The sequence below is a fragment of the Cryptomeria japonica genome, chromosome 4 (assembly GCF_030272615.1).
Source record: "Cryptomeria japonica chromosome 4, Sugi_1.0, whole genome shotgun sequence".
Classification (NCBI taxonomy): Eukaryota; Viridiplantae; Streptophyta; class Pinopsida; order Cupressales; family Cupressaceae; genus Cryptomeria; species Cryptomeria japonica.
In genome coordinates, this window is record NC_081408.1 from 18,473,046 (window position 1) to 18,495,840 (window position 22,795).

The following is a 22,795-nucleotide window of genomic DNA, read 5'->3' on the forward strand; positions in this document are numbered from 1 at the left end:
TTGATAGGGTATCTTTGAAGCCATGTTCCTATCATGACAACAGACCCTATTGGGTACTCAATACCCTCTTCATCAATGATTGTGGTTGTCAATTTTCTTTTTGGCTCAACACAATGACACAAATAGTAATACGTTCCTTCTTCATTATTCGCTTCTGCAACAACTGCATACACATGACCTACATTTTATAAAGTGTTAATTAATACCAAAAATAAAGTATGATGTACAAAAAAATGAACCAAAAAGAATACTTGCAAAAAAATTAACTCAAAAAATCACCTGAATCCACTAGGTCGGATACATGGTCAAAATCCACTGATGTCTCCATTTGGCTCAATTGTAGTGCTCTGGGAATTTGATATGTATCAATGGGATCCAACGGTCTATAAGACCATTTGTCAACCCACTCTTGTGATTCACATTCTTCCCACAAACAATACATGCATGAAGAGCAAAAACATACCATCTGTCTTGTATAAATTACCAGTGAACTTGAATTTGAACTCATAAATGAGTGCATGTCACTTGATCTTGCAACTGTACAACAATCTAGAAAACTTTCAATGTTATATTTAGTGATCAACCAAAAATATCTACAAACCATTGACGTACCTGGATTACCTGGACCCATCGTAGACTTACACCATTGCACAATTGTTTCTGCATCTATCAACTCAGCACCACCTTCGTACTTCAATTCTTCTCTAACTAGTGCTCTTTTCACACATACTCATCCACCATCATGCTCTCCCTTACCATGTCCAACCTCAGTGAAATTCCAAAAATATTGTACACCGCTTGTCATATGCATCCTTGTCAACCAATAAAACATCCTTGCATTCTTGAATTGTGCGGTGCAATTATCTGACCATATTAAGTGTCGGTTGTATCGTATGTTCCTTTCCCTTAAACTATCATAGAAAAATTTAAAGCATCCTTGTACAAACTCCGATGAATGCGTACAATCATCACTTATGTAGAAGTGATACTCTCTTACAACCTTTATATCCTCCTCTGTGCTATCATCTGCATGCATGAATGCTATGTGTACAAAAATAGAAACTTGTGCAGAGTGATAATACATAGATTGCACTTCATTTTGAAGTTGTAGTGTATAATTTTCAGTGAAATCAACGATAGAGACAATGGTGCCAAGATGAAATGTGTCCTTACATAACTTGAATTGCTCATCTAACCATCGAGCTCTATGTGTATGTATTATGTACTCATAAAATAGTTTCTCTTGAAACATTTTCATAAATTCAACTACACATATATCATTTTTCACTAGCTCACATCTCTTCAAATCTTTTCCATCTTTAACTCCATATGTGATTGTCTTGTATTTTCTGAAAGAAACTAGTTTCGTACCAATTTCATGTGTGCTCTCCAAATGTACGCATCTTGGTAAACATTGCAAACCACCACATATAGCACAAGAACCTTCCAAACAATGCATCTTATAATAAATGTAACCATCATGTCTATTACAAAGCACACTTGAAATAAATTCTCTTACTGACTTAGGAGATGCTTGTATATTGCATTCCTACAAAACATCGTTAGTGTACAAAGTAGAACAAATATGACGAAAAATATCATAGTGCATGGAAAATTCAATATGCATCCTCCAACAACACGTGGTACGTACATGATTAATCTTAATATAAAAAGGTTTTGCCATTTCAAAAAATCTTTGAGAAATTCTTATTTGAGGAAACTTTTGAAGCAATCTTTCATAAAATTTAGTTTGAGTCATATCCAAATAGTGTTTGGCATGTGGCTCATGATTTGTAGACCCAATTCGCCTTCTAACAACATCTCTTTAGTTGGGCGAAACTCTTGTGTTGTCATGCCAACATTTTTCAGTTAATATTCTTAGTGCATCAACAACAACCTTGTCTTTGCGTGGTAGTCTACCCGAGAATTCCCAAAGAGAATTATTGTTAGGTTCCTCTATTTTTTCCCACCTCTTTAATGCTCTATTTAATGTTGTTCTACTAACATTTAATGACTTACTTGCTTTTCTTATCAAACGATCTTTTTTTATTTTCTTGCTCATTATGGTTGATGTAATGACACGTTGAGTAGCATTAGAATCTTTAGTACGTGATTTTGAACCAATAGCTTGATATGCATCAAATATATTTCTCACAATAGTTCTTTCACTGTTACTTTCAGATGATCTTAGGCCTAGAATTTTTATTGTCTCTCTAAAATTCAAATTTTTATTCATTTAAACAATTAATCGACATCTTGTGGTTTGATTTAAGTTTTCAAAATAGTTTTGCCATATTCTTGTAACCATTCTCCTACTAGCTCGTTCATTCATTCATTTTATTGGGCATTGGATTCATTATATTCTCATCAATGTCAATTAGATACTTTGGTTTCCTATGAATGATTCTAGGAGGTGTTAACATCAGTGCATTATGTACATTCAATTCATCAAATAGAGAAAGTGTATGTTCATCATTTAATTGATTATTCAATACAGTATCTTCTTCAATTGCATTAGGTTCGTATGGTAAATCAAATGTCTCTTCTTCAATTGCATTAGGTGCATTATGTTCATTTGGTAAATCGAATTGAGATGTTGAGGATGGCATACCTTCTTCTCCCATTGTTCTTATGTCACTTAATTTCTTCATATGTTGCCTTTGTCTTTCCTTTTCAGCCTCTTGTTGTTCCATCGCTCCTCGCTTGTTGTTACCCATGGTTGATATCGGTTGTCCTAAATGGAATCATATTACATATATGTAAACAAAAGTTCATAAACAAACAAATAACCATAAATATGCATCTTATCACTATTTTTTGGAATCAAAATATTAAACAATCACAATACTATTGACAAAACTAATAAGAATTACAATGCAATCATTTGAAATCATGCAACAACAAAAAATTCACTTACTTCTATGTATAAAATAGTGATAGAAGTGCAGACAAGTTCCAGTGGGGCCTTCAATGAACTCAAAAACTTCTTTTGAGGTTGTTGAGGCTCTTCGACATCTAAAACCATGTCTATGTACCGCGTACGCGCTACATTAATAACCATGTGTGCGTTGTTAGTCCATTAAATGTTGGCAAGCCCAATGGTATTTTTTTTCCCATTCTATACTAATAAGTAGCGTGTACGCGCTATTAAGCCTAAAAAATGTTATGGCAGGGTAGCGAATAATGGGCTTGGTACCCTGTATGCGCTTACAAGTAATAAGTACCACGTACGCACTCCTATGCCTTAAAAAAGTTATGGTAGGGTAGTGAACTAATAGGTTCAGTACCTCGTACATGCTATTTATAGTAGAAAAAATGTGAATGAAGAGAGAGAGAGAGAGAGAGAGAGAGAGAGAGAGAGAGAGAGAGTAGGGGGGAGGGAGAGAGGAGGGGGGTAGAAGGGGAGGATGGAGAGAAGTGGGGGAGGGAGAGGAAGAGAGAGAGAGAGAGAGAGAGAGAGAGAGAGAGAGAGAGAGAGAGAGGAGGGAGGGAGGGAAGGTAAAGAGAGAGGGAGATGGAGAGAGAGGGAAGGAGGGAGGGAGGGAGAGAAGGAGGAGAGAGAGAGAGAGAGAGAGAGAGAGAGAGAGAGAGAGAGAGAGAGAGAGAGAGAGAGAGAGAGAGAGAGAGAGGTCATATGGTGGGCTAATAAAATGATATATTATTTAATGAATAGAACATCATACAATAGAAAATTGGTAGTTTAGTTTTGATACAACTAAGTTAGACCATTGTCAGCATAAGAGAGACTCCAAGCGAACAAACAACGAGGCTTCGCTAAAAAGCAAGTGTAAGAGCTTGACCTAACCCTAAACCTATTGCCTTTCTAAAACATATGATTCTATTAAATTTCCAAGGTTATAGGACTGATCTCGATTGTGACTATAGGAATTACACACTTGATTTCTTTCATGGGTATGTACCCTTCCAAGCCTTTTGACAAGTGATGATCATAATATACTACCATTACCATGCTTACAATAAACTTTAATTTCTTTAGGTGACAGGCATTGTGTAACAACATGGGAACTCTCGCATACCCACCACTATCATTCTCTAGGACATCATCTGTGTTACTCTCCCTCTTTCTCTTCCTATCGGTTGTTTCCTTCTGAAAAACATATTGTAGGTACTCTGACTCATCATTTTGCTTTGTTGACACTATTTTCCACATCTGATTTACTCATTAAAAACACATAAGAGAAGAATATTGCTGCAAGTTTCCTTGTTTGTCACAGTAATGCGCCCGTGGTTCAATTTTAGACCCTTCTTCCTCCTATTCAACACACACACAAATCCATCAATCAATTTTCTTAGGAGAGCATATATGATAAACATAATTTAAACAAACTTAAACAAACTTAGCGCGTACATGCTATTTATAGTAAACATAGCTCGCATACGTGCTATTTATAGTAAATATAGCACGTACGTGTTGTTTATAGTAAACATAACATGTATGCACTACTTACAACATAAGTACCCCATACGCGCTTTTGACTGTTTAGGCTTGGAAATAGGCCTGGATGATAAAGCTACGGTTTGGAAATTTGATTTCCCTCCATTTCCTTCATTTTTGACGTGTTTTATTTTATCAACTTGATTTATCGACTTTTTAATCATCGGGTTTACACTTCATCAAGTGGGTATTTCTAAAATTGCCACCATATTTTCACCCATCTTCTCAGCTTTTTAACCATATATTATTTTTAAACTTTGAACAACAATAACATATTATTATTGAATTTCTTTTACCAGTGTCTCTATAGTTCTCACAAACATAGGTGCACCATGTTTTTAATAACTTTTGATAGACCTATCCAAATTTTAAAAACTCTATATATTATTGTATTGCACTTGATTCTTTACAATTTAAAAAAAAAAATTGTATTTTTCGATTTGTTTAGTGCAACTTATGCTTCGCGCACGAACAGGTACCTAATTTTCAAGATGTGCTCGATCAAAAAAATCATAAAAAAAAAATACTAAACAAAAAATTACAAAAAAATATACATCTTCTAGTGTTCACTCTTAATTATCTTTTTGCCAAAGTATTTGTCAATACTAAATCTAACTATGACTTTTTTGATGCGCACATCAGACACTATGTTATGTTTTTCAAAAAAAATCAGGGTCTATTTTTCGTGCGTGAAGAATTTGACCCCCTTAATCTTATCCAATTTTTAAAAAGTTTAGTAATTTGGAAACTAGATTCAGAGTAATACAATATTTGTTCTTTGATTATCTTCATAGCTTGAGTGGATGAATTTCAAATTTTGCCTCCAAGTTCAGGTTCACCTGATTTTAGAAAAAAAGTTTTCACTTATACCCCCCTTTTCAACCACCATCTTTGTGCACTTACCCAAGTTATGAACATTATTTGTAAAATATGTAAGAAGAGAATCCATAGAAAATTGAATGTAGTTTCTAAGCTACTAGTTGTTTTTTGAAAAAAAAAATCCTATTTGATGAAAATTTCAAATTTCAATGTAGTGGTACTAAAATTTCAGGAAAAAGATAAGAAGTAGGCGTATGTCTAACCACCCTAATCGCAATCAAATCATAATAATTTTTTATAAGATTCATAATATAAGTATTAGACTCATGTCTAGATGTGACACATATTTTTTTATAATTTTTTATAAAGTAAATAATTATTTATGAATTTTTTTACTACAACTTTTCAAAAATTCAGAAACTCCTATGTCAGACCACCTTAGCTTAGTCAAAACCTTATGAAATTCATTTTTAAATTTTTTTCCCTATAGTAGACAAAGCATAGGATGTGACACATGTTTCAAATTCAAAAAATGTTATACTGTTTGAAAGTTATGAGTGTTTTTCAATCAGTCTATCAATCAAGACTTTTTGTCAGAATTCAATTAGAAAATAAATAATAATAATTTATTAAAGTTGAAATGAGACAAGCCTTATATTGTTGGAAATTTGACAATGTTTTAAAAAAACCCTTTTCGTTTTATCAATTTTGGCTATAAAAAAATCATTAGCCACTAGTGTAAAGTCTAGAAAATCAAGGAATATTGAAAAACATGTCACTTCCATACCAAATCCCAAAGCATTTTGGAGCCAAAAATGGAGGGAAAAAATTATGTGTTTTAAAATCTGATATCCGTTTTGAAAAAAACAAAACATATTTTAGTAAAATGGGCATAACTTTTGCATTTCATATCGAAATTTTGATTTTTTACAGGCATTGGAAAGGTAATTCAGAGCTCTACCATATGAAATAGTTATTTTTTTAATATTTAATTTTAAAAATAATAATAATTGATTTAAATTCATCCTTCATTTTTAAAACATCAAAATCTCAAGACTTTTTCATATGAATTTCATATTTATAAATTTTTGTAACAATCATCTCAAAATAATTGAAACACTAAATAAGTAATTAATAATAGAAAATTTAGGAATTTTATTGAGTTCAATAAATTTTGATAAACCATGTTATCTCTCTTTGTTCCTTTCTCTACCTCTCTGTTCTAAACCTGACACTCCACCTGTTTGTTTCTTCCTCCCTCTCTTTTGTCCATATTTATACATCTCTTTCTAGACCTATATCTATAACTCTCATTGAATACCTCATTCCTTCTTTCAAGACCTACACTTATATTTCTACCTCTTCATCACTTCCTCCTCTATCTCACTCTCTCTTCCCTAAGCTTTGGACTAGTCTGTTTGCATTTTGGTCCCATCTTTAGCTACAAAATTTAGAGGGGACAAGGAGAGGCGCGGGGAAGTATCAACAAAAGGAGAGGGGGAGAGAGGTAAGAAGGAGAGCGTAATTGGAGGGAAGAGATAGTGTGTGTGTGTGTGTGTGTGTGTGTGTGTGTGTGTGTGTGTGTGTGTGTGTGTGTGTGAGAGAGAGAGAGAGAGAGAGAGAGAGAGGTAATTATGTGGTAGGTGGAGAGAGAGAGGGGGGGTGAAGAGAGAATGAGAGGGAGAATTTGGGATTATTAGGGGGTAGGAGGAGAGGGGGAGAGGGAAAAGTATCAATAAAGAGAGAAGAGAGAGAGAGAGAGAGAGAGAGAGAGAGTAATTAGGGGGTGGGGAGAGGGGAGAGGAAAGTATCTATAAATGCATAGGAGAGAGGTGAGGGAGAGAGGGTAATTGAGGGGAAGAAATAATGTGAAAGAGAGTTGGGTGTAATAAGTGGATAAGAAGAGAGGGAGAGGGGGTAAGTATAAATAAAAGGAGAGAGGGAGAGATATGGAGAGAGGTGAAGAGAGTGATAGAGAGAGGATAATTAGGGGGAGGGTGAGGGGGGAGAGGGAAGTATTAACAAAGAGACAGAGAGAGAGGGTAATTAGGGGGATCTCTCTCCATCTCTCCCCACTCTTCCTTTGTTTATACTCCCTCCCTCTCTCTCCCCCTTTTTTGATACTTCCCTCTCCCCCCTCTCCCCTCCCCCTAATCAGATTCTCTCTAGACCTCTCTTTGAACCTCTCTCCTCATCTCTCCCTCTCTCCCTTTGTTGATAATTTCCCATCCCTCCTCTCCTCATACCCCCTAATTACCCCCAACTATCTATAATTCTCTCCTCCCCAATTACCATTTATCTCTCACACCTATCTCCCCCTCTAACTTTACCCTAACTATCTCTCATTCTCTCTTCACCCCAATTATCCTCTCTCTCACAACACTCACCCCCTTGAGCTCTTTTTTGATACTTCACTCTTCCATCCTCCCCCTCTCCCCTCCCCCTTAGTAAACCCCCCATCTCTCTCTCTCTTGATACTTCCCTCACCCCCCTCTCCCCCTCCCATAATTACCTCTCTCTATCTCTTTCTTAACTTATTTCCCCATCTCTCCTTCTCTACCTTTGTTGATATTTTCCCCTCTATCACTCTCCCCTACCCCCTTATTTCCCCGACTCTCTCTCATTCTCACCTCCCCCAAATTACATTTTCTCTCTTTAATATCTCTCCAACTCTCTCTTCCTCTATTCCCCCAATTATCCCCAACTCTCTCTCTCTCTCTCTCTCTCTCTCTCTCTCTCTCTCTCTCTCTCTCTCCAATACACCTCTTGTTCTCTAACCTATCGTATACCATATGACCCCTTAGAACACCATATGACCCATTAGAACATCTTATTGTCCTAAGGTGTCATATGGTGTCCTAAGGGGTCATATGGTGTCCTAAGGGGCCACACATGTATTAGAACACCATGTATTGTGTCCTAACGGGTCATATGGTGTCCTATGACCCCTTAGGACACCATATGACCCCTTGGGACACTATATGGTTTTATGGGTCGTATGGTGTCCTAAGGGGTCATAGGGTGTCCTATGACCCGCCACATAGTGTCATTAGGGGTCGTATGGTTTACTAAGGGGTCATATGGTGTCTTATGACCCCGTAGGACATCATATGGTGTCATTAGGGGTCTTATTATGTCTTAAGGGGTCATATGGTGTTATATGACCCCTTAGGACACCATATGACCCCTTAGGACACCATATGACCCCTTAGGAGACCATATGGTGTCATTAGGGGCCATATTGTGTCCTAAAGGGTCATATAGTGTTCTATGACCCTTTAGGACACCATATAACCCCTTAGGAGACCACATGTACTAAGTTTCAAATAAGGAGAGATATAAGGGTGAAGAGAGATGAAGAGCTAAAGAGAGGGAGAAAAAATGAAGGACAAGGACATAAATAGAGATATAGATATTAAGGAGTGTGAAGTGAGAGGGAGAAAAACTGAAGGACAAGGATGGATAGAAAGAGGTAGACATATCTAGAGATTTAAAAGGAGAGATGAAGATAGAGAAAAATAGAAAATAAAGGGAGAGGGAGATGAATAGATATAGAGAAAGAGAGGTAAAGAGAAAGATAAATATATAAAGAGAGAGAAAAATGGATAGAGAGGGGTAAAGAGAGTGAGATACAAAAAGAAAGAGATATAAAGGAAGAGGAATATCAATAGATAAAGAGATGTAGATAGTGCAAGAGAGTGACAAAGAGAGATATAGATTATAGATAGGGATAGATAGAGAGGGAGAGAGAGAAAGAGGGAGATATAGAGATATATAAAGGCAATATAGAGAAGGATGGGGGGAGAGAGCCAGAGATATATAAAGAGGGAGTAAATAAAGAGAAATGTAGAGAAAGGGAAAGATACTTAGAGAGGGCGATAGAGGAAGAGAGGGAGAGGTAGATTAATCATGTATAGAGGAAGATATATAAGATAGAGGAACATATAGAAAAAGAGATTGATAGGGGAAGAGATAGAGATGTGAAGATGGATATAGAGATAGATATGGATAGAAAGTGATAGAGAGAGTAAGACAAATGAAGGGAGAGATGGAGTGAATAAGTGAGATTTAGAGATAATGAGATATAAATATACACGAAGATAGATCTATAGGGATATAGAGATAGAGGGGACAAGATAGGGAGAGAAAGGAGGTGATAGAAAGTAATAGATAAGTATAGGTAGGATAAGGTAGAGGAGTGAGATAAATAGAGAGAAGAGAGATTATTAAAGAGATGTATAAATAAGAAGTGGCAATGATGGAGTGAGAGAGGGAGAGATAGGAATAGAAAGATGGAGATATATGCAAAGATGCATGTAGCTTGGGAATTTATTTATCTATATGGGATGAGAAAAGAAGTGACATAAGTAGAGAAGAAAGAGATAGATAAAATAAATTTATATAAGTATAGATAGACAAGTGATAGATAAAGGAGGTGATAGGAAAATAATATGCAAAATTTGTGAGTATTAAAATTTTTTAAAGTGAAGGATTAAATTTAAATGATCATAATTATTTTTTGGTCTATAATATCATAAATTACCTTATGTATTTGATAGGTTTTTGAATTACCTTTCCAACACCTATAAAAGATCAAAATTTTGATAAGAAACACAAAAGTTATGCCTATTTTACTAAACTATACTTTTTATGTTGAGCAAAACGGATATCCAATTTAAACGGATATCTGATTTTTAAAGGCATGACATTACAATAGTGACATCACAAATTAGATATCCGATATTAACGGATATCCGATTTGGTTTGGTATTACCTAACCAAATTCAAATTTTGGTCGACCAAAACAAAAAGTCAAAGCGGATTTTGGCATGCTTGGCAAAGTTTAAAACATGTTTTTTTCTCCATTGCCACTTTTTGGCCCCCCATGATCTTGCACATACCCAACTTATTCATTCTTATTAATTTTCATACATATAAAAAACAATCCAATGTTATAAATAATTATTACAAATAATCACACTTTTATTATGCAAAATATATTGTACTATTGCCATAACCATTGCACCTCCTTTTGATAAAGTGATTGTATAACTAGCACATATATCTTTAAAAACTCTATATAAATAACACGCCGATAAATATCTTTAATAAACACATATTTCATTTTAATATTATTTCTTAAAAGAAATTAATTTGATATTTGTTATTATTTTTTAAATTTAATTATAACTAAATATATATATAGAAAGAGAGATAACTTAATGAAATGTATTTATTTATTTATAAATATAACATTTTAAATAACAAATACTTTTTTGAATCTATAAACCCATCCTCAACATTTTAATTATATGCATATTTTTAGGGTTGAAATAATATTTAGGGTTACAATTATTATTAGTACTTGCCTTAGGCAATACTATTGCATTAGGAAGCTTAATTAATCAATTAATTTGCACCAATCAAAAGTGATTATTATTTTTTCTTTCAAAAAAAACTTGGTTTTTGTAAAGTTGAGATTTATATTTTTTAATTTTAAATATTGTTAAATTTATTTATCTATACTATGATTGGTTTAAAAAATTTGGTGTTATAGGAGCAAATTTTTAGGAATGATAAGCTCAAAGTCAACCACCCACACCAGATGCGGGGAGGGACTCAACCCTAAGCAATGCCTTAAAATCATCCAAAAGCCGCCATGCTTCAACGCAGATAACATAGTGATAATAAGCGGCAAACATACAGATGAATTGTGGGAATGTTACAATGAACTTGGGCTCTTCGGCAAATGGTTTAGATTTGGAGCGTCAACCTTTGATATCCTCCATTGGTTGAAGTCCGCCATGGAAAATCAGATAAGTATTACCTGCTTGGAAAATTATTTTCCAGCTTATCAAATGCAATTCATGTGAACTTAAAAATAATTTACTTAAGAACAATCACAAATTTTTCAAAGGTTATTGTTTCAAATTTTTTAATTGGAAACCTAATTTCTCCCCCACAAATTTTGAAAAACTTAGGGTGCCAAAATGGATTCGACTCCCTCAAATGCCGGTTGAATTAATCCACAACCAAATCCTAAAAAAATTAGGGGATTTTTTAGGAGGGTTTGGAGGATAATTACATTGAATCCTCTGATATTAGAATACTAGCCAACGTTGAGATAGAAAAACTAAAATTTGAACCCATCAAAATCATTACAAACCATTCGATCTACCAGATTCAACCAGAGATCCTTACGAGTGATATCACATCCATGGATGTGATCTCCCCTATTCAGAATATTGAGAGAAAATGTACTAAGACTAAGATTGATTCTGGAACAGATAAGGATATAAACATAAAATTCAATCCAAAAGGAGGGTTTGTGTTTAACAAACAAAACCTCAGGGCTAAGGAACTAGTAAACACTCAAAAAATGGTAGAATATGAAAAAGATAAAGCAAAAATTGAAAACACACCTAAAGAACCAGCGAGGGAACAAAGAAGGAATAATATAGAGAACAAAGATAGTGATAAGCAAAATGCTACATCATTAATAAACAAGGTTTCTAAGGAACAGAGCGATGACACTGGAAAAGAACACAATCCCTTGAGGTATGAAGCCAACATTGATAATCAGGAAGAAACAATAGATGACACTAGAAATATGGAGGAAAACAATGAAGAATCAGTTAATCACCCCATACCACACGTAGCAAAGAAGGCAAGATGCCCTTAAAAAAAGAAAAATAACAAGAACAAAAAAGGAAAGAAAAATAATAAAAGAGGAAAAAAGAAAAAGAAAAAGAACTCAAACAAAAACAACAATGACAAGGATATGGAAAGGGAAGAAAGGATGGGAAAAGAAAATAAATGCATCCTTGAGTATGTTGGCAATGAAGTTACAAATGACCTTATTGAACTATTCATTAATGAACTAGCAAATGAGGAGGAATTGGCATTACAAAAAACATTGCTAGCAAGAAAATTATGCAAACTTAATATAACCAAGGAAGATGTACGAGACCTCAATTATGATGCAGTAATGGATAAAATGGACAACCTGGGGATAGCTAAAACCATAGAAACCTGCTTACCCCTGGATTATGCCTCCGAACTAAAAAAGAGGAGGAGAAAATCAATTGCTGAATTACTAACCAAAGCAGGAAGCACTATTGGACAGACTAAAATCACAAACCTTTTTGAAGCAGGGAAGGGGAAGAACCTTCCCATAGGGTTATGAAACTCCTTACTTGGAATGTTAGGGGCCTGAATGCCCCTAACAAGCAACGTATCTTTAAGTGTTGCATTGCTAAATTCAATCTAGAGTTATTCTTGATACAAGAAACCAAATTAAATAACAGTGAAATGACAAACCTTAACAGAAAATTAGGTATTAGAGAATTTGAAGGACAAACTGCTTGTGGAGCCTCAGGTGGATTGGCCATCATATGGGATCCTAGGCAAATATCCTTCAAACTAATAAGCAAAAGCCCAAACTGGATGTGTGGCAGGGCTATAAGTATTAAAAGCAACTTAAAATGTATTATAATTAACGTCTATGGACCTATCCAAACACAAGCAAAAAGACAAGTGTGGAATGAAATTGAGAATTTCCTTTTAAGTGACATAGATCAAACATACATAATAGGTGGGGATTTCAATGCAATCTTAGATCCCAAGGAAAAATGGGGTGGTAATAAAAAAATGACCCAAACAAGTCAAGACTTCAAGGATTGGACACATAAGTGTAACTTGATGGAATTCAAGACTAGAAATGATGCTTTTACTTGGAATAATAGAAGACAAGGTTTCTGTAACATTGCAAAAAAACTAGACAAATTCTTCCTTTGTGGGAATCTCACACAGTCTTTTGAGTCCTCAGTCCTCCCGTTCTTGGGATCAGATCATTTCCTGGTCCAATTGATCATACCAGAAGAACTAAAGCCAACCAAAACCCCCTTTCACTTTGAAAAAATGTGGCTTGGGGATGAAAATCTAATACAATTAATAGAAAAATGGTGGAATGAAATAGAAGTCATAGGCTCCAAAACTTTCAAAGTAGTAACCAAACTAAAAAAGATAAAGCAACAATTAACAATATGGAACAAAGTGCACTTTGGAAATATCTTCACACAAAAAAAAGAAATTGAGATAGAAATGGAAAAAACTAATGAGGAGGTATTTAGGCTTGGGATGGATAACATGCTTTATCAAAAGGAAAAAACCAATCTAGCCCAGTATGAATAAATCCTCGCTAGAGAAGAAATATATTGGAAACAAAAATTCAGGGAAAATTGGCTAGAGGCTGGGGATATAAACACAAGCTTCTTCCACAACAACACAAAACAACGAAGAGCTATAAATAGAATCAACAAGATAAAATTAAACTCAGAAGACTTCAGTGATGAACCCGAGAAGATAGCCAGGGAAGTAGTTGAGTATTTTGAAACTATCCTTAACAATAAAGAAGGCTCCAGGTGGAGTAAGGAGAGTGAATTCTTAAAATACATCCCAAAATTAATTTGTAAAGAATACAACTTGACGCTTAATAAAAAACTATTTATGGAAGAAGTGGAAATAGCTTTATTCCAAATGGGACCTGATATGGCCCCTGGCCCTAATGGGTTCCCATCACACTTTTTTCAAAAATGTTGGAGCTTCATGGGAAAGGAAGTTACAGATGCCTTAGAGAGAATGAGAAACTCAGGAAAGATTCTAAGAGAACTAAATAACACATTGTTACCCCTATATTTTTTCTCGTGCCTAAAGCCTCATAATCAGCTAAAAACCAGCTATTGCTAATGTTTTAATGTTGAAAGTGTTGGTCACCTTTGTTCAAACTTTCAAGCACCCTCTTGGACATCTCCTACCTGCCAGTCACAAAGAAGTCATTGTTTTTCAAATTCTGTGAAAGATGACATAAAATCCTTTTGCAGAGATAATTTTAACATCCTCTTCTCCAAAATGACCAGTTTTTATGGCCAAACTTCATGTCGGCTGAGAGATTTTAATTGTTTTATTTTTGGGTTACCCATATGCCCAAACAATTTAATCTCAATTTTTCTGTGTCATATGCAAAAATGATTTTTGGGTTATGCTATACTGAGCTGATTTATTCTACAGTTGAAATTTCATAAGAAACAGAGCTCTCAGTAAAAAGTTATGCAGATTTTTCTAAGGCAACCCAAAATAACAATTGTCATTGAACTTGAACCTTGAATCTTTTCAAGTTCAAAGTTCAGGTTCAAGTTCAAAGTTCAAATTCAACTGGAGCGAACTTTGTAATTTTTTTGAACTTGAACTATTGAACCTTTTTTGGTTCAAGCTCGCAGGTTCAAAAGGTTCAAAGTTCAAATTTCAGGCTTTGTAATTTTTGGTCATTGAACTTGAGCTGTTGAACCTCGCAGGTTCAAGGTTCAAGGTTCAAAGTTCGCAGGTTCAAAGTGTGGATGTTTTTAAAAATGATCATCGAGCTGAGAGTAAAAGTGTTTGAATGACTTTTGAGATAGCCACACTAACACATACAAAGTCCAACCTTCATATTACAAAGGAAGATTTGGCTTTTTGAAAGATGGATTTAATTATTAATTCATATGTTGATAACAAATGATAGTAGTTGATAATATTTTCAAAGAATTATTTCAGCAGCTCACGATATTACAAAAAATCTGAAGAGTTACAATCCTCCTCTATTATAAAGAGAGTTTTGTCATAAAATAGAGCTCATTCCTTCAAATGACAGCTCAAAGTCGTGATCCATGTGCAATTTTTGGCGTGTATATTGTTTATAGTTTTCAATACAACCTGTAACCACGGATTTTCTGAGACAGAAAAATCAGTCTCGGTGCGGGGGATTAACTTTCAATTGCACTGTTGGATCAGGCTGAAATTTTGATAGGTTTTAGAAAACCTAGTTTTCTAAATCTTCACCAGAGCGATTGGACAAATCGTATCTCGTTCAAAAATTATTAATCTCTGAGTATGAGTCTATACAAATTTCTGAGAAAAATATTATTATGAGAAGCTCACAGTGGAGACTTTACTTTGAAATGGAGATATAAAAGAAATGTCCACCTGTCAACACATAATTAGATGTGTTTAAATTACATTTTCTTCAAATATTTTTCAGAAAGGAATGGAGGATAAATTAATTTGAAGCAAAATTAAAAAGAGTTGTCAGAAGAAGATAGAAGATAAAGGAAAAGATTAATTAATAATCTTTTCAAGAATCAGTTATTGATCATTGAAATTCTCAGCTATATATATGTAATGAAAGAATGGAGAAAGGGTGCTTCTTTTCTTTTCTTTCTCTTTCTGCTATAAAAAAGGAAGAGGCAGCATTGTTTTCTGGACTGCACAGTCTTATTTTCAGAAAAATTGAGTTCGTGAGCTCACATTTTGGCATTGATAGAATGAAGAAGATTTTGTTGATATGTGGATTTGTCAATATTTTCTTTTGATTATAATGAAATTTGTTTCTCCTGTGATTACCTTTCATTGCCTTTTTTTGTTACATTAAATTGTGTATGCATTTAATTCTGAAACTTTGATTTTAGAAATAATTTGTATTTGGAAAGAAATATGTTGTTAACTCTTTGTCTGGATATTCTGATCCCCCTTGTAGTTTGAGGCATGAGAGAGACTCGATCAACATCCAGAGCATTTTGATCTATTGGAAAGGGTATTTTTGTGGGTGTGGATAATTAAAACTATGCTTTACTTACCTTCATTCACTGCATTATAAATCTGTTATTCACATCTACTTTCATGGTTATGGGTAGATGTTAGTCTTCCTTTATTGCTTTCTAGTTAAAAGCATATTCAGAAAATATACATTTTTATCCAACGAAGGGAGTTGTACCTTCATATCAAAATTCAGAGAGCACTTGCACTTACCATTGCAAGTGACTCAACTGTTGGTTCTAGTTTTTGTCTCTCAATTTGGGCACTCGGGAGTCATTTTTGAAAGGTATTTAAGAAGGACAAATCTGTTTATCAACACACATTCATAGCTTTAATCCCAAAAAAGGAAATAGTGGATTGTTTTGAGGATTTCCGACCAATAGCGTTATGCAATACCCTTTATAAATTACTCACAAAAACAATTGCAAACAGACTTCACAAACTTCTCCCCATAATCATCAGTGAGGAACAAACTGGTTTTGTGCCAGGCAGATCCATTTATGATGGCATAATCATTGCTCAAGAAGCAATCCATTCAGTACAAAAAATAAGGAACCAAGCATGATGATAAAACTAGATATTAAAAAGGCGTATGATAAAGTAGACTGGCACTTTCTATGCAAATGTCTTGAATCATTCGGGTTCAATTAGCAATGGATCAATCTAGTCTTTGAATGCATTGCAACACCTAGAGTATAAATCTTAGTCAATGGGGCCTCAGAAGGTTTTTTTGAAATCTCAAGAGGTCTCAGACAGGGGGATCCCCTCTCCCCCTTTCTTTTTATCATCATGGCAGAATCATTGGGAAGAATGATCAATAGGGAGAGAGAAACACAACATCTGAAAGGTATTAAAATTACTTCTAACATGGAACCAATTACCCATCAACAATTTATTGATGACACCATGTTGTTTGGACTAAGCGATACAATAGAAGCAAGAACACTTAAAAAAATCTTAAACAACTACTCCACCATCTCCGGATAGGAAATCAACACTTTGAAATCCAACATAATCTTTTTTAACACAAATAAAGAACTCCAAAGGAAAATCTTGAACATTCTTAAATACAAAACAGGAGAATTACCATGTAAATACCTAGAACTTCCCTTAGACAAGGTAATTAGATCATCTAAATTGTGGGATCAGGTGGTCTCCAAAATTACAAAAAGGATCTCCTCCTAGAAAGGAAAATGGTTATCCTCTGCCGGTAAGGCCACCATGATTAAGTCGGTCCTCTCAGTAATGCCAATTTACCAACTCTCATGCATGGATCTTCCCGCAACCAAGAGAAAGGAAATCGCAAAACACATGAGGACCTTTTTCTGGCAAGGCTCTAAAGACAAATTCAGACTTCCATTGATAGCTTGGGATAAGATATCCATGCCCAAGGATCTGGGGGGTCTGGATATCAAAGATCTAAAAATCCAAAGCAAGGCTCTGGGAGCAAAGCTTGTCTGGAGAATGTATAATAACCCTAAATCCAAATGGGCACGAATCCTTTATAACAAATTTTAGCGTCCTAAAATTGCGACACTTGCAATTTTGACTGCATTTGGGTCTTCACGATGGTAGTGCAACGTTGAACCTAAATGGAGACCCCGAAACCTGTTTACGACATCAAAAAACTGCATCTTTCTGCACCTTGGCCTGATCCTCCTTGCACCCTGTTGTCCCGGGAGGTGGGACCATGGCGCCCAGCGCCCTGGTCCCTCAGGACCATGGCGCCCAGCGCCCTGGTCCCTCAGGACCATGGTGCCTAGCGCCTTGGTCCTTTAGGACCATGGCGCCCAGCGCCTTGGTCCTCCAGGACCATGGCGCCCAACACTCTGGTCCCTGGCCCTATTTTGGGCCCAGTCTCTTGTTGGGCATCGGGTCTTCAAGTTTGCAATTCGGGAAATAATATTCCTAGGTCGGCCTAAGGTCGGAAAAATCAGTCTCCTAACCCTAATGGACAAGTATATAAACTACATTTTCCCTCTCAGGAAAAAGGGAGAAAAACATATGTGTGCAAGAGGCGGAAGCGATAGGCAAACATTCAAACATTCAAACATTCAAGCATTCAAGCATTCCTTCAAGCAATTGAGTATTCTAGGTCTCCATTCAAGGCTAGGTGTTGCAATCAAGACAAGGATTCAACCATTGAAGAGGAGATCACCTACAACATACAACATACAACATCATTACACTTTCGCATGTAAGAATACAAACATTCTTACAACAAGGTATCAGTACTTGATTACATTACAAACATTTACATTTACAACATTCTCATTTCTTGGTTAATTCCAAAACCAGGGTTTGACCTGAAGGCAAACCCCTAATCCCTAACCCCCCAATCATCTTCTCTTTTCTGTGTGTAGGTTGCAGGTATGCGGCTGTAATTGAAGATCTGGAATCCTTGTGCAGAGACGAACAAATCCCCCTAAGTTTCGCGGATTTTTCGGAGGACCGTGTGCACTCCGGGCGCCATCGTCCCATCAAATTTCGCTCAAATTTGCAGGACAGCTTCGTCTCGACATTTTACTGCTAATTTCAGGTCTGTAGCTTCATCCCGTGTCCCTATCTCTGTCTACAAGCGAATCTTTCTTACCTTTACATACACTCCTAGTTCAATCCTTCTATCTACATTCTTTACAAAAGAGGGTATCCTTGCTGTCTCAACCCTTGAAACTCATTTAGAATCCAATCTTGCATTGTGTGGGATTGGATCTTGCGGGTTTCAACCCCTCTTTTGAATGTAAAGTCTTCCCTAAGTGAAAACCGTCAACCCTATTGACCTCCTTTCTCTCTCCTTGGAGTGGGGGGAACACCTAGGGTTTGATTTTCCGCTTTACATTTTGGTGAACCCGACGTGAACATCCTAATTCTAATTATTCATGGTTAGATCTGAAAAATTTGCTTCCTTAATTACATTTCCATGTTTGATCTTTTGCAAATTTTAGAGGTTAATTGCATAAAAACCCTAAATTTTTTTTTTAGTAATTGAGCTTGTGAAATGTTTAATTATTAATGCTTGTTTCAGATCTACCCTTCTATTACAAATTGTCAATTCATATTTGTGCTTTAATTCTGAAAATTAAGTGGTTAAGTGTCAAAACCCTAATTTTTAAAACCCTCTTGATTCAACCTTTGATCGATGATTTCACTGATCAAAACACCTCCAAATCGGCTGTAACTTTTGATTCCGCAACAAGATCATAATATCTCTCATCCCTAAAAATTTTGAAAAAAGTTGCGAGGACCGTGTGCACCCCAAGTGCCATTGTCCCCGACATTTTTTCTGAAATTTCGGGAGCTAGATCTTACTGTATTTTTCTGCTAGAATCCAGAATCTTGGCTGATTTCATCGATTCTAACACTTTCAAAATTAAAGTCAAAGTTGGTCTAGTGATTGTTTGGATTAAGGCTTTTAATCATTCAAAAATTGTTGAAATTGAAAGTTTGTGTTAAAATTGTGTTTCTTACTATCCTAAATCTGAAAAGTGTGTTGGCATTCATTCGAAGTTTCAGTGCTTTATTCAAATTTTTGCAGTTTGTGACTTTTGAAATTAAGTGTTTAATTGCAACAACCTTGATTTCCGCTTTCAAAATTGAATTTTGCGTGAAATTGAGTCAACTGTTAAATTTCAAAGCTTCCATTGCTGTTAGTATTCCCTCTAAAATCATAAAATTCAAAATTTCAATTTCCCTCTCTTTTTCAAAATTCAAATTTTGCATTTTTCAACAATCTTGGTAGGGTTCAATTTTGAGATTGCAACTTTAATTTGGCCTATCTACAGATCGTAAAATCACTCAATTTTTTCAGATTAGCTTTAAAATCATCATAACTTTCATCCCTGAAAATTTCGAAAAAAGTTGTGAGGACTGTGTGCACTCCGTTCGCCACGGTCCCTGACATTTTTTCCGAAATTTCGGGAGATTGTCATGATTGCATTTAACAGCTTAAATCTAGGAGATTGGCTGATTTTAGTGAAATTTGCTACCTCTAAATTTGAAAATAAATTCAAAATTCAAAATCGTCTCTCTCTCTAGTGCATGAGTTTTACAACAATAAGCCCTACTTACACTATTCCCGTTAGACGAAGCCTTAGAATTAAGTCTTTCCAAGGTTTAATTACTGAGGAGATGGAACCTAATTTGAATGGCCTTTTTAACGAAGACACGGGTAATTCCTCTAATCCTCTTAATGATGAAGAAGCTCTCCATGAGGTTTCTGTAGAACAACTTTCGAAATTGGATAACCAATTTGATGATTTTCAGCAATGGATGTCTCAAGAATACCCTGATAGTCAAGCTCTTTCATTAATTGAGGGTCTAAAATGTATGGTTCAAAGTGATAAGAATGGAATTGATATTTTGCGTAGTATTGCACACATCGTGGATTCGAATGTGATGCCTATGAAGAGTTGTGCCGAAACTTTAGGTTATACACAACCTCCTACTCACGTCAATCATTCTATTCCTTTAACAACTTCTATTTCTAGTATACCTACTTTTACATCAAACATAATGACTACTTCAATACAAAACATTCCACCTATGATCACCAGTCATGGGGGCAATCCTTCTTCTTCAATCAACCCTCTTCCTTCATTTAATCCGACTTCTTCATTCATTCCTTCAATGAGTGTTCCTATTACATCTCCACAAATGAACATGACGCAAGGGGGCAATTCATTTAACCATTCCATTCCTCCTTGTAGTGCTCCTTTTTTCCAATCATCTCCTATGACTAACCATCATAGTGTCCCACCACCTTACTCTCAATCAATACCATCTTTCAATAACATAATACCTCCATCACAATCTAACATGTCTAATACGAACTCTTCGACTAAAGCGACCATTAACAATCTTGCACAAACTGTCTCTTCTTTACAGCAACAAATTGCTTCTATCAATCAATTTAAGTTTAGTGTGCCCACATTTGATGTTGCGAGCCCACTTTCTCTTGACATTGTTCGAGCTATCCCCCCTAAGCATGTTGAAATCCTGCAGTTGGAGCTTTATAATGGTAAAGGTGATCCTCTAACACATGTTAAGACCTTTCAAACAATATGTACCGATTTTGCTCATGACCAAAGGTTGCTTGCAATACTGTTTACTAGAACATTAAGAGATAAGGCTCTACAATGGTATTGCTTGTTGCCTTCCAATTCTATTACTTCTTTCCAACAACTTGCAAATGCTTTTATTCAACAATTTCAAAACAATATAGGTCCTAAAGTTACTTTGATTGATTTAATGCATTGTAAACAAGGTGGTAAAGAGAAAGTGATTGATTTCATTGGTAGATATAAGCATTTGTGTGCTCAAATTTCTTTTCCAGTACCTGACAATGATATTCAAAGGATCTTTTTTTCTAATTTACAAAAAGATATTAGAGAAAAACTTTTGTTTTCTGAGTTTACTTCTTTCCAACAGTTGTGCGCAACTCTTCACAATTATCAACTAACTGTGAGCCAAATGGAACAAGCAAATCCTATTGCTCCGAGTGATAAGGGTGATAGTAGTCAACAACCATTTGGGAAGTTTAAATCGAACAGAGAGTTCATTAAGTTCAATGAAAACATCACCAACAACAATGTGAATGCAGCATCAGGTGTGCCTCGTATTTCTAAGTTTTTCAAGAAAGAAAGAGAGTTTACTCCTTTGAATGAATCATTGCATAGTATTATGAATAAGTTATTGGAACAAAATGTGCTTACTCTCCCTCCTATAAAGCAAATAGATCCTGCAAAGATTAATTCACCCTATTTTGATAACAAATCTTTTTGTCAATTTCATCGTCAACCTGGGCATGATACTGAAAAATGTTTTGCTTTAAAGGGTAAAATTCAAGATTTGATTGATAATAATATTATCTCTTTTTCAGGTGTGAATGATAAAGGCAATACATCTGTAGCTCCTCCTAACCAAAATCTTAAGATTTTTACTGATCCATTACCTTCTCATACCTCTAATGTGATTGAGACTAATGATTCCTCTTTCTCACCTGATGGTCTTGTGTCTATGACTCCAAATGTGATTAACTTTGTAGAGCAGCAGAAAATCCTTAAAGAGCCTTCCATCACATTTGATTCCAGTGAAACTATTAGGGCACCTGATGGTCCTTTATATATAGTTGCAAAAGTCAAGAATACACCTTGCCGTGGAGTGCTTATTGATCCTTCTTGCATGGTTAATGTCATTACTAAAGAATTTCTTTTTACTTTGCAATTGAATCAAGTAATCTATGACAAAACAAATGTGGTTGTGAAACTATTTGATGCATTTTCTTCTCCTGCAATTGGTTCTATTACATTACCTATTGAGGTCCATAACAAATCCCTTGATGTGAACTTTGCTATTATTCCATCGTCCGAACAATTTCGTGTGAAGCTAGGCTATCCTTGGTTATCTTCCATGAAAGCTATTGCTTCTCCTATTCACAAGTGTTTGAAATTTCCCCATAATGGTGAAGTTGTTATTGTCAATCATAGTCTCTTTAAACCAGCTAAAAGAACTTCTAGCGTTCCTATTGATTATTTTTGGCCTAAACAATTCCAATCTCTTCCACCGCGAAGTGATCATCTTTTCAAATCTTATCAAAAGTGGAAAAAAGATATGATCCTATCTCTAAGTGAACCTAGAACACCCAAACTTGATATTCCTCTCATTCTTGAGAAGGAAGTTCTTCCTTTGAAAGATAAAACTAATGTCTTTCCTCAAGAGGATTCCCAACTCATCCCTATGGATGTGACTATGTCTATGACTAATAAACTTTCTAAAGGTAGACCTATACCTCCTCGTCATGATGGACTTGGCCTCCTTCCTAAACCAGATATTCCTCCTTTATATGGAGCAGTTCCTCCTCCTTCCTCTTATAGAGAGAAGAGACCTTCCTCT